Below are 18,875 nucleotides of genomic sequence, written 5' to 3'. Positions count from 1 at the left end.
CCTGCCCTCTCTCTGGGTCACAATATCCCCAGGTATTTTGGGATGCCCTTCAAGGCTTTTCCTTGTTCTGAAATAATGGCTTCTATGGCAGGGGGAAGGTGACAATGTCAGTCTGATTCTGTCACCTCTCCCAGCACCCAGATCTGGCTCTTGGGCCTAGTAGGCCAGTGACACTTGCTGAATGGTGCTGGACTGTGGGGCTGCAAGGCCGAGCTCTGGCCAGACAGACTGACCACCTCCTGGTCTCCTGAGCCAGAGAGAAGCCATGGATACCACACCCATGAAGTGGCCCTACTAGCCCTGGATGTGCCCAGGCTGGGAGCCAGAATGTGCTGAGGAGAGATGGCCCCAGGCCATGGCCCAAACTTGGGGTCCAGGACATCAGGATCCCTTTTTACTTTTAAAATGACATCCATTTTAAGGCAAATCCATCTGAGAACTAGTGAATTGCCTCCACATGGCAAACATCTGAGCGTGAGACTAAACTCTGGGCTGTTTCCTCACTTTGGAGTATTCCCTGCCTCTGTTTTATCATGTGAGTTAAAATAAGACTTTTTAATCCACTGAACTTTTCATGCCAGAATATCCCTTGACTTTCCGTGCCCACCTCCCTCTTTATGATAAGTTTCCGGTTCATTTTTTCAGAGAAGTCAATTTCAATGTTGATCAAAAGGCTTTTTCAGAGATCCAGGTGACAGAGCCCATGAATTCAGTTCTCAAGGAAACACAGGGCCCCGGAGCTTGTCCCCACACCTAAAAGTGGGGTGGAGAGGCTGCCAGCTGTTCAGGGGGTGGATTTCTCCCCAACACCACCTGCGCCATCCATCCCCCAAGGCTGGCAGCCTCTCGGGGGCCTCATCCAGCCCCAAACGGTGGTGCCTCCAGCCCCCTTGACAGCCAGTGGTGGTGAAATGGCTGCTTCAAGATTTCAGCTTTCTACAAAGACAGAAATAATCAGGTTGACCAAAGGGGAAAAAAGGGAAAATTGAGCATTATGAGGGTGATAATTCAGAAAGTGTCAGCCTCAGAATAATTGAATCCGATGACATTTTGTGCTACAGGAAACAATAGCAGCTAGCCCGCTGCCCGTCTGATTCATGTCTGGTTCATGTTTAACAAAACAAGGGCAAGGGTCACGCAGCCACGAGCCCCATAAATAACCCGTTAATGGGATTTCCAAACAAGCTGTCCTCAAAGTGGCTTTCCGTCTCACTGAGAGAATATTAAAATGCAAATGGATTCGGGCTGTGTCTTCATAAACAACCGTGTTCATTTAACCTCCGACCTCCCCGCTTAACTGCCCATTCCAGCAATTTGTACAGGCTCCTCCACCACAGGCTCCTGTGGTAATTCAGGGAAAGTGCATTAAAGGAAAGGGTTACAATTTGCGATGCTCAGTTAATCACGCTATTGAGATGTTTATGGACAGAATCCCGCTCCTCCTCACACTTGTCTTGGGCCTTGTGTCCCACCCCCGCCCCCACCAACCCAAGCATGGCTGGTTGGTTCCTTTTGTTGAATCTGGTGCGGTGGGTGCGGCATGGCCCTGGAGGTGCGTAGGCTGTCTTCCCAGCTGACGGGGGTCCCCTCCTCGGGCCTCCACTCATCAGCCTGCTTCTCCTTGGCTGCTTGGGGTCTGGCCAGAGACCCTCAGTTAAATGCAGATGGTCTCAAGCCTTGTTCTTCTTTGTGAAATGGCCCAGGCTTGCCCTGGGCAGCCGCCCATCACTTGGTTTCTTCCCAGGAGCCCCTTTCTGTTCTCTCCAGAGCTGCCCTGACCCAGCCCTGGCATTGGCCTGGCAGCTCTTTGACGAGCGCCGTGACAGGCAGCTTGAGTGGATGTTTCCTCCCTTGGCCCTGGGCCTGCCTCCTGAGCCTTGAGCCTCCATCACTCTGACCGTGTGGAAAGATAAGACTTGCACAAAGAGAGTAAGGGGGATGTGAGCCAGGGGCCAGGGTGTGAGGTCTGATGCCCTGGCACGTTTCTGGAGAGGAGACAGGCACTATGCTGGAGGAAGTGCTACATGGTCTTCTCCGTTGCCTGGACAGATCACACGGGCACCACCCTCTTCAGTTTACAGAAGGCTTTTTCACATAGATGATTTCACCAGATCCACTCAAGTCTGGCACCAGGCACCTGGTTGGGGTTCAATCTTAGAGATGAAGAAAGGTAAACTCAGAGAGGCTAAGTGATCTGTCTTGGGTCACCTAATGATTGGAAGGTGGGGTGGGCCTGCAGACTTGGCCTCACTCTGAGGCACAGATTTTCCGCACGTCTGGGAGAGGTCCCAATGTTCCATGGCTACTCTCTGAGGAGCAAAGAGAGTCTGTGAGCCTAGACTGGAGTCTTTATCCTCTCTTGGGCAGGAGGAGAGCAGAGGAGGTAAAGCCATGCTGGGGAGGACACGTGGGAGTTGGGGGCAGGTATCCGTGTCACTGGCCCCAGCTGGAGTAGATGGCCTCCCTGTTCCGAATGGGGCCTCCCAATTCTAGTTGGCTTTTTGTGTTGTTCTTTGAGGCAAGCATTTCTCTCCTTTAGCTTTTTCTTCCCATTTCTTTATAAGGAAGGGCAGGGGAATGAATCTCCGATGATGTCTCCAGTTCGCTAATGCAGACATGGGCCTCTGGGGACCACCAAAATGAGAAATATCCAACTCCGCCTTGCTCCCCTGCTTGATAAACTCAGATAGACTTCCAGGTATAAATCTGTCTCAGGATGTGTAGAGGCTGGAACTGCAGAGGCCAGCCTGTTAAGGAGCTTGGCTGGGGCTATGGCCACTGGGCTTCTTGGGCCTGGCCTGCATGGAGGTCGCCCTCCCTCACCCTTCCTCCATCCCACCCCATCCTCTTCTCTATTTCTTTTTTAAATTTTTCTCTTCTCTGCCTCTCTCCCTCAGGCTCAGTACCTCCAGGGGTGGCAGAGAGGGTGGAGGGAGGGGGTCCCATGAGGGCCGGTCCTGCAGAGATCACCAGCACCTGCTTGCATCTCCTGTCTGGTTTCTCTGCCACACTTTCCTTGGATGGATGGAATTTCTGTCTCTCTCTTCCCCTCCCAATTTTGTTTCTGTTTCTGCTTCTCTGTGTTCTCATCGTGTCTCTGAGATGCTCTCTTGGTTTGTACCTCCATCTCTTTCTGTTTTCTTTCTTTTGTGGGTCTTTCCTGTTCCTCCATGTCTGTCTCTCTCTGCCTCCCCCTGCCCCTCTCCAGTGAGGCTCCCTGGGTTCCGGCCAGGCGCATTCTCCTGACAGCTCTGTGCTGGCTTCTTTGTCTCCAGCTCACCCCATTCTCCACTCTCCTCTCACAGCGATTTATCTAAAATGCAAATTGAACCATGTCTTTCCCTGGCTTAAAATCCTTCAAGGCTCCTCACCAGACCCTGGCGGGATTCCTCCCCACCTTTCCAAGATCATCCCTCTTCATCCTCCAGGCTCCACTCTACTGTGTCTGTGTGGGTGTTTCTCTTTCTCTACACACATATGTATACACACACACACACACACACACACACACACACACACGATGAGCATCTGGAGGGAGAGACACACACAGAGACATATAGACAAGGGAGATAGGGAGAGAGAGAAAGAGACAGAGAGACAGGAGGAGATCTTATGCTGGAAGAGAAATGGGTCCTTCAGCTCTCAGCTCTCCAGGTCACCCTTCCATGGCAAGGCCAGGTCATGTGTGCAGGGTACTTTCTACCTACCCAGATCGTCTGACACTGAATCCTGTGCTTCTAACCACCCTGGCAGCCTGACTGTTCTGGAGTAGGAAGTCCAGGTAGGAGGAAGTCTTGGGCAAAAAGAAGGATGACTTTCTGACTGTAGAAAGTGGGAGGAAAACGGGGGCATAGGGAGGCAGACACATTTACAGGTGGCTGCAGGATGTCGATGGCCTTGTGTCTCTGTGAAGTAGGAAGGGAGGTCGCCTGCTTGTGGGATGTGCAGGGCATTCAGTAAGGAGGGAGGACAGGTGAGGGCCTGGACAGGTCTCAGAGGGCCATGTGACAAGAAAACTCTGAGGGCCTGGTGGGCAGCAGAGGACTGCTGTTGATAAGCATGAACTTGCGGGTGGGTGAGTTCCTTCAGCAGCACAGATGCTGCAGCACACAAGGGGACCATTGGGTTGACCCAGGAGTGGGTTTTTTCTAAGGGTGTGATGGAAAGACAAGGGACAAAGGAACCAAAGCCACTGGCAAAGCATGGATGATGGGATAGACCATGGGACCTCGGTGGAATTGGGAGGAAAGGAAAGCCTGGAAGGGCAGATTGGGAAAACTCAGAGGGGAAGAAAAAGTTGGTGGTTTTGTGGAGATCAAAGGACAGGTGCAGTGAAAATAAGAGGGTGGAGGGGCTGGAGGGCCCAGGGGCTCAGGTCCAAGAGTAGATAGATAGGTCACCCATTTCAGGGGTGTTGTGGCTCTAGGTAAAAGGGACTGTAAAAGGGTCATGGAGTGGCAGCTGAGACACAGTGCAGGGATATCACTAAAGGGGGACAAACCACCCAGAGACCTAGTGGCTGGAAACAACCATTTGTTATTGCTCCCATGTCTAGAGTCAGCTGGGAGGTCCTGCTGATCTTGGCCAGGCTTGGCTGATCTTGGCTGGGCTGGCTCATGTGTCTGAGGTCAGCTGGCATGGTTGGTCTCAGACAGCCTCACTCACATGGCTGGGGGTTGGTTGACTGGCCATTGGCTGGGTGTTGGAGATGACCAGGCATTGTGTGTCTGTCTCGTCATGCAGCTTAGGCCCAGATTGAGAATGTGCACAACATCACTTCTGCCTCTTTCCATTGGCCAAAGGGAGCATGGAGTCCTGTCCAAAATGAAGGGGACAAGAACTAATCTCCTCATCTTTATGGGAGAAGCCACAAGGAAGAGGTATTTTCCAATCTACTGCAGTTAAGGCCACCTGAGAGTCCAGGGGATTGGAGAGACCATCAGCCCCAACACAGGTCCTCTAGGATGTAGACTGAGATCCAGGTGCTAAGGTCTTCAAAGAGGGAGGAGAGGTGTCACAGAGCACTGAAGACAACAATATCAGGAATGGTAGAGGCCATTCGGGCCCTTAGAGGAGACAGTGTGTGTTTGTTTGTGTGTGTGTGCATGCATGTGTGTGCACATGTTGATGTGTGGTGGATGAAGAAGAAAGCCAACCTCTGATGAGGGTGCAGGGGTGGGCACAATGACAACCTTGGGAAATAGTTCCTGGTACTTTGCAGATTCATAGCATTAGCAATTCAGTCCCTTTCTCCTGCCCCATTCCTCTGCTGGTAACTGACAGAAGGTCACGGCCCATCAAGATGCTGCCCAGGGGAAGGTTGCTACATCAGCTCTTTGTTATTGACCGGACTGTCTTCACTTTCTTTCACTCAACAAGTAATTATTGAGCATCAGTCATGTGCCAGGCTCTGTGTGAGGGACAGGAAAGAAGACACAGTCTCTGCCCTTGGGGAACTCAAAATTTAGACATTACAGCCAAGGTGTATCTACATACATGTGTATTCAGATGGCTGTGTGTGCATGTGTGCACATATACACACATACAATACTCCCAGCCCCCACAGATGATTTGTGAGTTAAAATATATAAATACATTTGCAAACTAAAAAAAAAAAAACTTCAAAATCATCCTGATCATTTATCTTTCTGTTTAATCTCTGACAAGTTTGAGATTTTTCTTTTTTCTTTTTTTTAGAGATGGGGTCTCACCATATCGCCTAGTTCTGGTCTCAAACTCCTGGGCTCAAGAAATCTGTTCTCCTTGGCCTCTCAAAGTGCTGGGACTATAGGCATGAGCTACTGCACCCAGCTGAGATATTTCTAGAATAAAAAACTGTATTTTAAAAAGTAATCACAGATTCTATTCAATGGTTTATTTGAAATGTTCCATATTCAGGATGGCTCTTGAATATATTTCTATGAACAAAGGGATGCCAGGAACCCTCTTCCCCCAAAATAAAATATATGAAAATAACAATGCAGCAATAATAATAATAACTTCCTTGTGACACTCTGCAATTCCAAAAGCCCAATCATGCATGCTGTATCAGTTGTCCTGTAAATGGCATCTCAAGGTTGGCCTCAGAATCCATGGGAGGTTTATGAGACCAAGTGTGGATTAAGTCCTGCCCAAACTGGAGGGTAAGCTGGCAGGGTCTTGAAATGCTAGCCAACTTTGGAGGGTCAGGGTAAGCCCTTCTAAAGGAAAGAGATGCCTCCTCTGTTCCCCAGTCCTGTTGCCGCTCTTTGGGCAGGAGTTGGCTCTCAGCAAAGGGCTCTAGAGCTAGGGCCAGCACTGGGTTCCATGGCTCTCCTTGGCCAGAGTCACAGATGGACAAGATCCGGGAAGAGTCATTGAATCAAGGAATGGTGGAGCTGTAAGGAGTTTAGGAGCCTTAGTTACCGTCTGTCAAATAGGGCTAGCATCACACCCGACTGCAGGGTTGCTGTGAAGTGGAGATACTGTGGGCTGGGATGGTGCTGGGGCAGGTGCTCTAAAAGTCAGTGTCAGGGCTGTTGGTCCCCACTGCCCCCAAGTGAGATCTAGATGAAACCTGTGGCTCTACTCACCAAGTCCATGGCACCTTCTCTGGAGACTGTGGCTGGGTCTCTAACTACATGCTTTCCAGAGGTGCCAGAGTGCTCTAAGCTTCTTCTCAATCTATGTCCCAGGGAGCTGAAGATCATACCCAAAGGCATGCCCTGAGCCAACTCAGATGCAGAGAAACTTCATCCGTCTCCTTAGCCAACAATGTGTGATCTTATGCTTTGGGTTAGGTTAAGCGCTGTGCTGGAGATAGAGACAGATTGGTCATATTCCCTGCGTGCAGGAAGCTCACGGTTTGCTTGGGGAGACAGACAAGATTACAGGTGATCCCAATGCAGAGTGATACAAAACCAATCAGAGAAGGAAAGGAAATGGCCTCCTGGAGCAATCTGGGAGGGCTTCAGTTGCATAGGAATTCCCTGAGTGGCAAAAATGGGGAAAGGCAGGAGCTGCCTGTGCATAGGCAGGAGCATGTGAACAGGAGGTTATGTGAGGAGGCAGGGCAAGAAATGAGACCAGAAAAGTGGGCAAGGGTTAGCTGGCGTAGGGCCATGATGAGACTTGCTAAGCAGTCTAGGTTTTATCAGGGGGGCAACTGCAGCCATTGAATAGACTGTTAGAGAGCACCCAGTATATGCCATGCTAGGGCATGAGGCATATTTTATATGGCTGCTCTGCTACCCTACTGGCTGCATCAAAGTGTGAAAGATGCTGTTTTCCATTACCAAGTCACGTGACTATCAGGCATGCTCCACTAATCCTCATCTTTTTCCTGGTCCCTCACTCTCTCTGGTCTCTACCATCTTTTCTCAAGTCTCTTTATATATATATATATATATATATGAAGAAACTTGAGCCTTGAGTCCTATATATATATGTCTTGTATTTTTAGTAAAGATGAGTCTCACCATGTTGGCCAGGCTGATCTCGAACTCCCAGACTTAGGTGATCTGCCCACCTCAGCCTCCCAAAGTGTTGGGATTACAGGCGTGAGCCACCAGCCTCTTACCATCTCTTATAGCATCCTCAAGCCTCCTACATCCTTCAGGTCCAAGGATGGAATGATGCTCTGAGATGGCTATCATACCTATTATTTGATAACCACCAAGAACAAAATGTTAAATGATTTGTTGTATAAGCCACATCAAAAATCCTTTCTGGAGATGGCTCCATAAAAATCTCTGAGTCTGTTGCAGTGAGCTGAGATCTCACCACTGCACTCCAGCCTGGGTGACAGAGCAAGACTCCATCTCAAAACAAAACAAAACAAAACAAAACAAAGCTCTGAGTCTAAGTATCATGAAACCATTCTACGCACCAGGCCAGGCACTGTAGAGACAGAGAGGAATGAGTGTGGTTCCTCTCAGGTAGCTTCCACTTAATGAGGGGGATGGACAAGGAAACCACTGATTTTATCCAGTGTTGCAGGAGTTTAATAAAGGTAGCAGAGGGAGACTGCTTTGTGGGGAGCCACAGTAAGTAAGAGAACCCAGCCCAGCCTAGGGAGGAGGGGCATTTTAAGAAGGATCTTAGGTCAGGTTTCCTGGAGACAGACTCTGAGATGAAGATTTGTATGGGGGAGGTTTACAGGAGAGGGTTCTGGGAAGTCACGCCCATAAGAAGATGAGGGAGCACCCTGGCCCAGGAGAGGTTTAATTGCTAAGCAGTTGCACCAGAGGCCTCAGCCAGTCTCACAGGGAGTCCTGGAGCTGGGAAGGACAGAGTTGTCCAGAATTGAGGCAAGGGGCTAGGCCTATACACTATACCAACCAGTCACTGGATGTGGGTGCCCCAGGGATGGGGCATAACCATGAGGGAGGCAGCCAGTGCTCCTGCTCCCAGCAGCTGGGAATGAGCACCTTGGTCCTGAGAGGAGATCTGGGTAGCACACTACAGTATCCACTACAGAGGGCCTCCCAGAGAGCAAGGCCTACACCCAGACTTGAAGAAGGAGCAAGACTGCTTCTGATGAAATTGTTGTTCATGGTGGTGGTGGTGGTAGTGGGAACAGCATATGCAAGGCTCAGAGGCCTTATGTTTTGGGAAAAGAGCAAGTAATTTAATGTGGCTCAAGCCCAGAGCTCAGAGGAGGGTGGCAAAAGAAGGGACTGGGTAAGTAAACAGGGGGAAAAACCCCTGAAGGGCCCCATTTGACAAAACCAGGTCAGAATCTTCAACTTTGTCACACAGTGATGAGGAGCCTCAGAAGGGATATGATCTGATATGTCCTCTAGACTCACTCTGGCCGTTCATGAAGGGAGCAAGACAGATGGAGGGGAGCATCATTAGGCAGGTTTTGCAGTAAGTCCTGAACTTACTATAAGTATTGACAATATGGTGGAAAGAAGTAGAGGATTAGGAAACATTTAGGGGTTAGAACTGATCCAATTAGTGACTAATTAGATATAGGGGTCTCTCTTTTAACTCTGCATATATTAACTCATTTGTGGTTCACAGCAACTCCTGAGGTGGGGCCTATTAGCTTCATTTTGTAGATGAGGAAACAGAGGCTCAGAGAAGTTAAGTGACATGCTATGGTCACACAACCGGTAAATGGTAGAGCCTGGATCTAAACCCAAACATTCTTGCTCCCCAGTTTTCTGTGGGAGGAGGGGCATTTTGGGAAGCTTCTTTAGGTCAAGTTTCTAGGAGACAGATATCATCTATCTGTCAATCAGATGGATGATGGTACTATTTTAATGAGTTGAAGGACACAGGAAGAAACCTGGCTGGGGAGGACTATGGTGAATGATGACATTTGCTGCGATCGCTGTAAGTCACCTGAATAGAGATATTCAAAGGGCAATTGGCAACATTAGGTCTAAGTCAGCAGAGCACTGGCCAGAGTGAGAGATTAGGGGCCATAGCCTTTAGGTGACAAATGAAGCTGAACTCACTCAGGGAGAAGGCTTGGAGTGGGAAGAGAACACAGGTTGGAAATAAGAGGAATGTGGATAGTTCCAAGAAAGACAAAGGAAGAAATATCTGTCCAGGAAACCAAGAGGGACCAGCCAGAGATTTTGGAAGAAACTCAGAAGAGTTGTCATGGAAGCCAGAGGAGGAGAATGCTTTCGGAAGGTGAGAAGCGTCAGAGGCTGCAAGGGGGTCCTCTATGATAAGGACTAAAAACTGCTCCATTTACTGAGGCAGAGACTGGGCTGCCTCAAACACCCGCCGTCCTGGAGAAAACGGAAGACTGAAGCACAGGATCTCAACAGCAGCTTCCTCACTCTCTTGGTAGGAGAGGAAGTGGAAAGCATTCAAACAAAATCTCTCCTCGGAGATTGATTGGAGCAAGCACCCCGTTTATCATTTCCTCCGGGATTTCACTAGCACCTCTCTGCTGAGATAGGAATCTGAGACTTGTCATCCAAAGAGGGAAGACAGATCATGACAGCCTATCCTCTGAAACCTGTCTGCTGCCTTCACACCTGGAGAACCCCCGGAGGCAGGGGGCACCAGTGGGTGGGCGGGGGAGTGGCCCCCACGTGACTGCTCCCCTCAGCTCCTGCAGGCAAACACCTGGAGCCCTCCTAGCAGGCCCAGGGTTGTCCTGGGACAGAGCCCCACTCTGAAGCAGGGCTGTGTGACTGCACCATATCCAGTTCTGATGCAACGCCCTGCTCCTCCTGCAAATACCCGTGTCGCATGCACACACGCACGCACATATGCATACACATGCACACACAGCCCGGCTGCTGTAAACCATCACTCACGGTGCTGGGGAGGCCCCTGGAGTAGAGGAAAGTGTACTGGGTTGGAGCCACCTCTCATGCTTCATACCAGCTAAGTGACCTTGTGCCAGTTACTTCACCTCTTTGCATCTTCGTTTCCTCATTTGGTAAAACAAGGTTCCATTTTTTTTCTTTTGGAGTGCTTGATATACAATGACTATAGCAATAACAGTACTTACTAAGTGCTAGGGACTATGCAAAATCCTTTACACACATTTTCTCACCTTACCCTCTCCATAACTCCGTAAGGTAGGTTCTCTTATTATTGCCATCTTAAATAGAGGGAAACTGAGTCTGCAGAGGGCAAATAACTTTTGCTGAAAACCTCATGGCTTGTAAATGGCAGAGCAGGGATTTGAACCCAGGCAGTTGGATCCTGAGTTCTTAGCCCTTTCTTTCCCTCTGATTTTTTCTTTCCAATCCAGTCCTCACATGCAGTCAGAGGCATCTCCTTATATTACCTATGATGTTACTCCCAAGCCTAAAGCAAGCATTGGCTTTCCTTAGCTGTACATTAAAAGCCAAATGCCTTCACTGGACCTTCGAGGCCTCACTTGTAATCCTCCCTCAAACGGGTCTCAGACCCTAGCCTCTGGCCAGCTGTGCTGTTCAGCAAACATGCTGTGTGTGTTCACATCTAGGACAAAGGTGGGGGGTCCTGGAGGCCAGGGCTCACATTCTCATCTCTGAGCACCTCCTCCAACTCCTGCATCTCCTCTTCTACTCCTGTTCCTTCCCCTATCCTAATTTGTAACAAATGTTTGTGCAATAAAAAGCTAACCAAGGGAATAGCAATAGCAGTGGGAATACCAGGAAAAATTAAACAGGGAGATCGCAAGCCCCGACTGAGGGCCAGCTATGTGTCTGACTTTGTGGTTGGCTCTGTGGGGCAACAGCAAACTAAGGCATCAGTCTCTATTCTTAAGGAGATGACTGTCTACATGACACGCAGGACACAAGGAGGTGCTGACAAGCGCAGCCTTGATGCTAGCAGGGGTTGTAGCCAAACAAGAAAACAAGGAGAAATCAGGGCAGACTTCCTGGGGGAGATGGCATTGGCACTGAGACTTAGAGGGCTGGGATAGGAGAGGGCATTCTGAGACAGGGGAGAGAGGTGTACATTAAAGTGCTTCAGTGTCCCCTAGGTATCTCCTCACCCACACCTCATGTGCATGGCAGCCACGGCTCCATATCCCCCCACCAACTCTGCCAACCCCAGCAGTGTCACCTCCCACCATTCCAGCAGGTGAGCCTTCCTTTAGTTTCCTCATCCTGTCTTGTTCCCTCGATGGCAGCTCTCTTGCCTGGCTGGCTCTCAGTGATGCTTCCGTCTCATCTTAAACACCACTTCCCCTGGTACTAGGTTGTCTGGGCACCCTGCTTGCTGTTTTTGCTGCGTCTTCTGCTTTCCCAGCATGACACTTGCCAGCCTCACCAGTGATGGCTTAGTTCATTGGCCCCACTAGTTGGTGAACATGGGGAGGCCAGGATCTGTGTTTATCCTACCACTGTCTCCCCCAGCACCTGCACACAGTAGGTGCTCCATAAATGTCTGCAGAATTAATGACGAAGTGCTTAATAAATGCTTCTAGGCTTCTTCTTATCACTGTCTTGAACACCGTGGTCACCATGTCCTCCTCTGCCATTGTCCCTTGCCCTGGTCTTCTGGGTCCTGGTTCTAACTCCAGTCCAAGAGTGAAGAGTTGTGCCCGGGCAGGCCTCAGGGATGCTAGCGCTGTCTTGAGAACAGTGCTGTGAAAGCCACAATGGGCCTGATCTGGAGCGCTTGTCCCTGCTAATTATTACGGACAAGCCTCCTTATTGAACCTCGTCCTCTTATTGACATTCGGATGCATGAGCCGAGGCTGTTGTTTTAAACGCACTCATTAGCCACACAAATCAGTCCTGTTGACAGAGCGCCTTTGAATTAAGCATCTCGCCATAGTCATTGGACAAGGAGCAATTTATAATGCCATTAGCAACGCTTTCGAAGGTTACAGGCATCAAAAATTGTTCAGCCGTAATTATTCTTAATGGATACAAGGAATAAACTGACGCAGGACAGCTTTTTCATTAGCCTTCAATCAAGGCTGATGGCTTTGAGAAATGTACAGTAAGTGCGTTTTGGGGAGAAATAATGATGTTACAGCACCTTTCCCAGGAAAATGCTCTGGGTACACAGCTTAACTTTTAATGGCCTTAATTTGACATAATTAAAAAAAATTTGAATTTGTTTTTGAAGATCTTGAAATAAATTATTTGGTTCCCATTTTTAACCCTTTGGGGAACTGGTGCTAAATAGCAGTCAGGGAGTAAGGGGGCCAGTCTCTGCGAATGAAGGTACTATTTAAGCAGTTGGGGTTTGCAGGGCAGAGGTCACAGAAAGCCCACCTGGACTGCAAGCTAGAGAACTGCCCCTCTACCCCAGGGTTTCCAAGTGACCGTGGGAGAAAGGATTGGTTTTCTGAGTAACCAGGCTCAGACAGTTTATTCCTGTGGAGTTGTTTGCACCATCTAGGAAGTGGGACCCATATGAGGAGGGAGAAAGAAATCCTGTGCCCTGAGATAGGGTGGGCAACAGACATGCAGAACTGGGAATAAACCCTGGTCCTGTGCTGTGGGACCCCAGGCAAGTGACTGCATCTCTCTGAGCCTCAGTTTCTTCATCTGTGAAATGAGGATGACAATTCCTACATCTTGGGGCCATGGTGAGAGTTTGATGAGATGAACGATATGAAAGCCACTAGCCAGTGCCTGGCACACAGTAGGTGCTCAATGAATGTTCATTCCTGAGGTCAGGGACTTGATCCACCTCACCATGGTAGTTCCCACTGACCAAGGCTAGGGCATGTAACAATGCTGGAAATGTAATAATATGGGGTCAATTATGTTTTCTAGAACTTGTCTCAGGGAGGACACTGGGTATGGCTGAACAGGAGCTGCTTGGGAGTGAGGGGCAGGGATAAGGTATCTCCTTGCACTGCCATTCCCCCTGCCTGAAACCAAAGGAAAAATAGGTGGCTTCTAAACTTCCCTCTAAGGAGAGTGGGTTAGCTGAATCCAGGGCTTTTGCTTTGCTAAATGAGGGCATGCAAGTTTGGGGTGGAGTGTAATTGCTGGGATAATGAACATGACACAAATTAGGAGAGGCCACACGTCTGCTTTCTCTACCTTTCATCAGGCGGGGTTCAATTTATCCTCAAAATAAATAATGAGCAAATCCTTTAAGTCTATCAGATTGAAGGTGGTTCAAAATATAACCTTCCTGGAGCACTCATGTGTCTAGTCTAGGCTTGATTGTACCAAGAAGGTACCCACACAGTCACATTGAGTGACTAGCATCCAGTAGGCCTTAACAGTGTCTCCTGGGGCTTGTTGGCAGTGGCAGACACAGTGGAGCAGCCTGGTGCCAGGCCAACAGACCTGGCATCTAGCCTTGTCCCTGCCACTGCCCACCATGTGACCTTGGACACAATGCCTCTTCCCTCTGCATCTCAGATTCCTTATCTGGAAACGACAGAGCAGCTGGAAGTCACTACTTCAGACACCAGGAAAATGTAAACCATCGGGGTATATTCTCCCTCAAGCCTGCCTAAGAGCAGATGAAAGCCAAGACAAAGGCTTAGGAGAGTTTTTTGGTGAAATATTGTAAATAAGAAACATTCTGTCTATTGGTTTGGTGCTTTCTGTGGCTTGGGAGATGCAGCCACTGTTGCACTCTAGTAGGTTGTGGGACGTCTGTGCTTAGCAGAACTTTATCTTGGGCTCTACTCGTGAACAGGCTTGGGGCCAAACACTGAAACAGTGCCTGGGAAGATCTGGGTTCTACTCCAAGTTTGGTCAACTAATCTCTTGGGACTTCAGTTTCCTTATCTTTGCAACCTATGGAATTTGGACTTAACCTTGTTTATCTTTTCCTTCCTCCCTCTCCTCCTCTCCCTTTCCCTTCCTTTCCTTCTCCCTTCTTTCCCTCCACTCCTTTTCTCTCCCCTTCTTCCCCTCCTCCTCTCTTTTCCCTCCCTCTCTTTCTTTCCTTCGTGTTTTTTTCCCTCCTTCCCCCCTTCCTTCCTACCTTCCAAACCCAATTTTCAAGAGTCATCTTACACAGGTGCCAAATATATGAAATAAAGATGGAGCTCTTCTGCTTGAAATGTGGTGGAGTTCCCAGAGTCTACCCACGCGGCTTCCCTCTAAGGTTTCTCTACAGACCCACAAGGCTCCTCAGAGCATGGCTGACCCCTCATGAGATGCCTCTGTCCTTCCTTTGAGGTCTCATCTCCTGCTGTCTCCTCTTGCCCTCCTCCTCCCTAACACTGGCCAACCTGCCATTTCCCAACTGTGCCAAGTCCTGTCACTCTTCTCTGCCTTGCTGAAGCTGTGCCCTCTTCCTGGGATGCTCTTGCCTTTTTCTGTGACTGGAAGACTCCAGCTTATACCTTCAAGTTGACTTCTCAGGAAGCCTCACCCAAGAGCCCTATGCAGAACAAATCTCTCACCCATCTTGGCCCCTACAGGACTTTATTAACCAACTGGCAATGGATAGCTCAGAGGGTGTTTTAGCTAATGAGTCACATGTCTTTCTTCCTGGACAAACTACAAATGCCTTATGGGCACCTGACTGAGCTTTATGCCCAGGACTTGGCATTAACAGCACCTGCTGGGAGGTACCCACACAGCATAGGACTTGGTGCACCTCGGAAGCCCTGCCATTCTGGGATCTGGCACACCATCGGTGTCTACCTAGCATAGGTGCTGGTGTATGCAGGTGACACCCAGCCTAGGGCATGGCACACAGCGGGAGCTTGCCCAGAGCAGGGCCTGGCTCTTGGGTGCTCAGGACATGGTTTGCTGAATGGAATTTTAGTGGAATGGAAGCCCAGTTCTGGGAGAGCAGCTGGCTTCTCCCCAGTCAGAGTAGGCGGTGCTTTCCCTCCCTTCACCCCGGTGGAAAAAGCAAATGTGATCCCCTCTCAAAGGCAGGAGCAGACAGGGCTGCAGGTTGGGGGTGATGGGCGAGGTCTCTAAGGTAATGAGCAGATACTGTTTCCTTATCACCATCGGCATGTTCTCAAGCTATTACTCCCGTCACCTTTCCGACTCAGCCTCCATTTGGACTTTTTCTGATAAACACCAATATCTGTGCAAATTCTTGAGGCTGACTGCCTCCCCAGCCCAGAGGCTGCTCTGCTGGAACTCCAGATGTGTGATAAGGCAGGGAAATACATTTTCAGTCCACTAAGTCATCACATTTTCTGACAAGGATGCTCAGGCGCGTGCAGATCTCTGATGACTAATATTGCCTTCACTCAGCAGAGGGCTTCAGAAACCATCCAAACCATCACTAGGCTGTCAGGTGTCAGCTCTTCCCCTGGCTTCGCATGTTGAGAGGCCCTCTGAGGAGCTTGAATTCCTGATACAGCAAAGCGGCGGGCTCCGTGCGGAGGAAGATGGTTGGCCAGCGGTCAACAGTCCTTGAGCCCGGCCTGCTCTCTCTCCTTGCGTGCCCTTGGTCGCTCTATGAACCTCTCTGGGCCTCAACTTCCCCACCTGTCCAAGGGGGAGAGATGGATTTCGTGATCTCTAGGGGACTTTCCAGTGCTGAGAGTCTGATTTTCTTACTTTTCCACCATTAGGAGCACAGGAGGGCAGAATCCCATGAAATGTAAGGGAAGGCTTAGAATTCTGGGGAAAATGTAACAGTAGTAGCTGTATTCATAATAATAATAATAGTAACTACCCCTTCCCATAAGTTACTTCATCTCTTTAGAGCTCTAGAATTAGGCAGACCTGGATTCAAAACCCTGTTGTGTCACCCACTAGCTGTGTGATGTTGGGCAAGTTATCTAACCTCTCTGAGCTTCAGTTTCCTCCCATGAAATAGGCAGAAGCCCTGCCATTCTGGGGTCTGGCACACAGTTGGTGTCTACCTAGCATAGGTGCTGGTGTATGTGGTGACACCCAGCCTAGGGTGTGGCACAAAGGAAGCACTCATGGGGCTTGGCACACGGTGGGAGCTTGCCCAGTGAAGGGCCTGGCTCTTGCATGCTCAGGAAATGTTTGCTGAATGGAATTTCAGCGGAATGGAAGTCCAGTTAGAAAACTGCGAGCACCAAAACATGTTGCCTCTTTTTTTTTTTTTTGAGACAGAATCTTGCTCTGTTGCCCAGGCTGGAGTGCAGTGGCATGATCACAGCTCACTGTAGCTTTGATTTCCCCAGGCTCAGGTGATCCTCCCACCTTAGCCTCCCAGGAAGCCAGGACTATAGGTGCACACCACCACACCAGCTAATTTTTTGTACAGAGAGATTTTCACCATGTTGCCCAGGCTGGCCTCCAGTGCCTGGGCTCAAGCGATCCTCCTGCCTCAGCCTCCCAAAGTGCTGGGATTACAGGCGTAAGCCATCCTGTCCAGCCCATGTTACCATTTTAAAAAAATAAATATTAATAATGATTCTTATAACACTTCTTATGAGGTCATGATTACTCTCCTGATATTACTGGTGGGTGAAATGAAGCACAGAGAGGTGAAGTAACTTGCCAGAAAGGGAGCGCTTGGGTTTGTCCCTATTTGACCCAGTTTCGTGCACTTAACCCTTGCACCCTGTACCACTGAAAGATGCACCCTCAGCTTACTCACTCTGCTCCCCTTGCTCAAGCCAGCCTCAGGCAGCCTGCATTGGTGCTTATGGAAAGGCAGATGAATGGTGGAGAGCCAGTGAGCTGGGCAGGATGATGGGGAAGCAGCCAGCCTTGGAGGGGCTCCAGACCACTAAAGGGGTGGGTGAGCTGGGACTGAGGCATGGAAGAAGTCGTCTGGTCACCACAATTTGGACTTTTCTTTTGAAAAACAGAAAGTTGAGAAGAAAATGGATCGCAGTCTGTTACAGATCCAGTGGCTGCAAATCATTCCGAAAATTAGCTTTCTATGGGAAAATCTATATACTAATTAACTCCATGGCCTCTCTAACGAGTTTAAGCACAATAAGGCCTCTGAAAATATCGAGGCATTTTGCAGCTGCCTTAAATTCTACCTAGGGAGACATGCTCACAGCTCATGAGGCTGTTTGAGAGGTTCCAGGATGAAAGGGGAATGTTAAATGATTCATTTCAAGGGCAGAAGGTGGGCAGCTGCGACTTTGGTCGATTGCATAGGGAAGTGCAGAGAGCCCCAGCCTTGTCAAGATGGGTGGAGTCCTTGCTCAGGGACCTTAGTTGACATTGGAGTGTGGCCCAGTACTTCCCACTCCTCCAACCCTGAGTTCTCAGTGTGAAGACTGAGAGGCCATCACCAGGTCTAAGAGACCTTTCCCAGGAAAGGCTTCTAGGGACTTGGCCATATAAACCATGGTAGGACTCTCCTACCAATTTGTGGCTGTCCTAGTGGGACAATCCTGCCCAGGCCAGGGGAGGTGGCAGCACATGCCTGAGTGTGACGTGGAGAGACAGCTCAGCCAGTGGGATCCCTGGGGCATGTTCTCCACTTCACCACAATGCTCCAGTTTGCCCTCCCTGGAAGGGCACCCTCAGACTGTGGGCCTTTGCCCACCACTTCTGTGAGATTCCACACTGGGCAAGGAGTCGCCTGGCATAGTGCAGCCATAGCTCACATATATGCTCACCCCCATGAGTGTACACAGCCACATGTATGTGCGGCCACTCACCTGTATACCCGCCGCGATGTACATGTAAAGACACACATGCATGAACACGCACTCACACATACGTCTTCATTCACCCCTGTCCACAGCACCATTTCCAGAGGCTGGAAATACCACTTGCTGTCATTCCCTAGAAACACAGACAATTAACCCACAGCCCCAGGTAATCCTGGGGGAAGACCTCAATGTGTCATGCCTCTGCGGGGCAGGAGCCCAAGCCCCCGTTTGCCTTCATCCCCTCCAGAAATGCACACTAGTGCCATTCATTGCTACCCTTCCTAAAGCAACAGCCTGGGCATGGTTATGAACAGAAATTCTTGCAGCGCTGCCTACGGCCCTGGTGTGCCTCTGGGTCTGGTGTGCTGCTGCCCACTGGCCTCAGCGGTAGATGCTTTGTTCAGAACAGGCCCTCAGGAAACATCTCATGGCCAACATGCTCTCAAGAGTGACTTGTGGCTGATAAAGGAAGCAAGTGGGAGGGAGAGAAGGGAGGGGGTCACCCAGGCCCAGTGATGATGTGGGATGCCTGTGTCTCCTCCATTGTTCTTGCTCTGATTCTCTCATCATTGTAATGGCTACTTTTAAAAAAAAATGTTGACCATGTGCCTGGACACTGCATTAAGTATTCTGCACTACTGTCTCACCCACTCCCATTTCCCAGTGAGGAGACTGGGGCCCAGAGAGATGAAGTCTCTTCACTCAGAGACCCGCCTGAGGCCCCGCCCCAGTGAGTAGTAGGGCCAGGACGTGGATGGAGCACACTTGATTCCAAAGCCTGCTCTTTATAAGTTCAATTGCCTTCTGGGGTTCTGGCTAAGCTGTGGGAGACTCCTCTCCAGGCACCAGCGGGGGTATCCAATAAGTGAAAATGGAGGGTCCTCTGCATGGTTCCCTTCCGAAGGCTGTGAAATAGGCAAAACCTGCAGCTTGATTG

Source organism: Macaca mulatta, chromosome 1 (genome assembly GCF_049350105.2).
Source record: "Macaca mulatta isolate MMU2019108-1 chromosome 1, T2T-MMU8v2.0, whole genome shotgun sequence".
NCBI classification, from domain to species: domain Eukaryota; kingdom Metazoa; phylum Chordata; class Mammalia; order Primates; family Cercopithecidae; genus Macaca; species Macaca mulatta.
The sequence above is the reverse complement of the archived record's forward strand: the minus strand, read 5'-3'. Positions refer to the sequence as shown.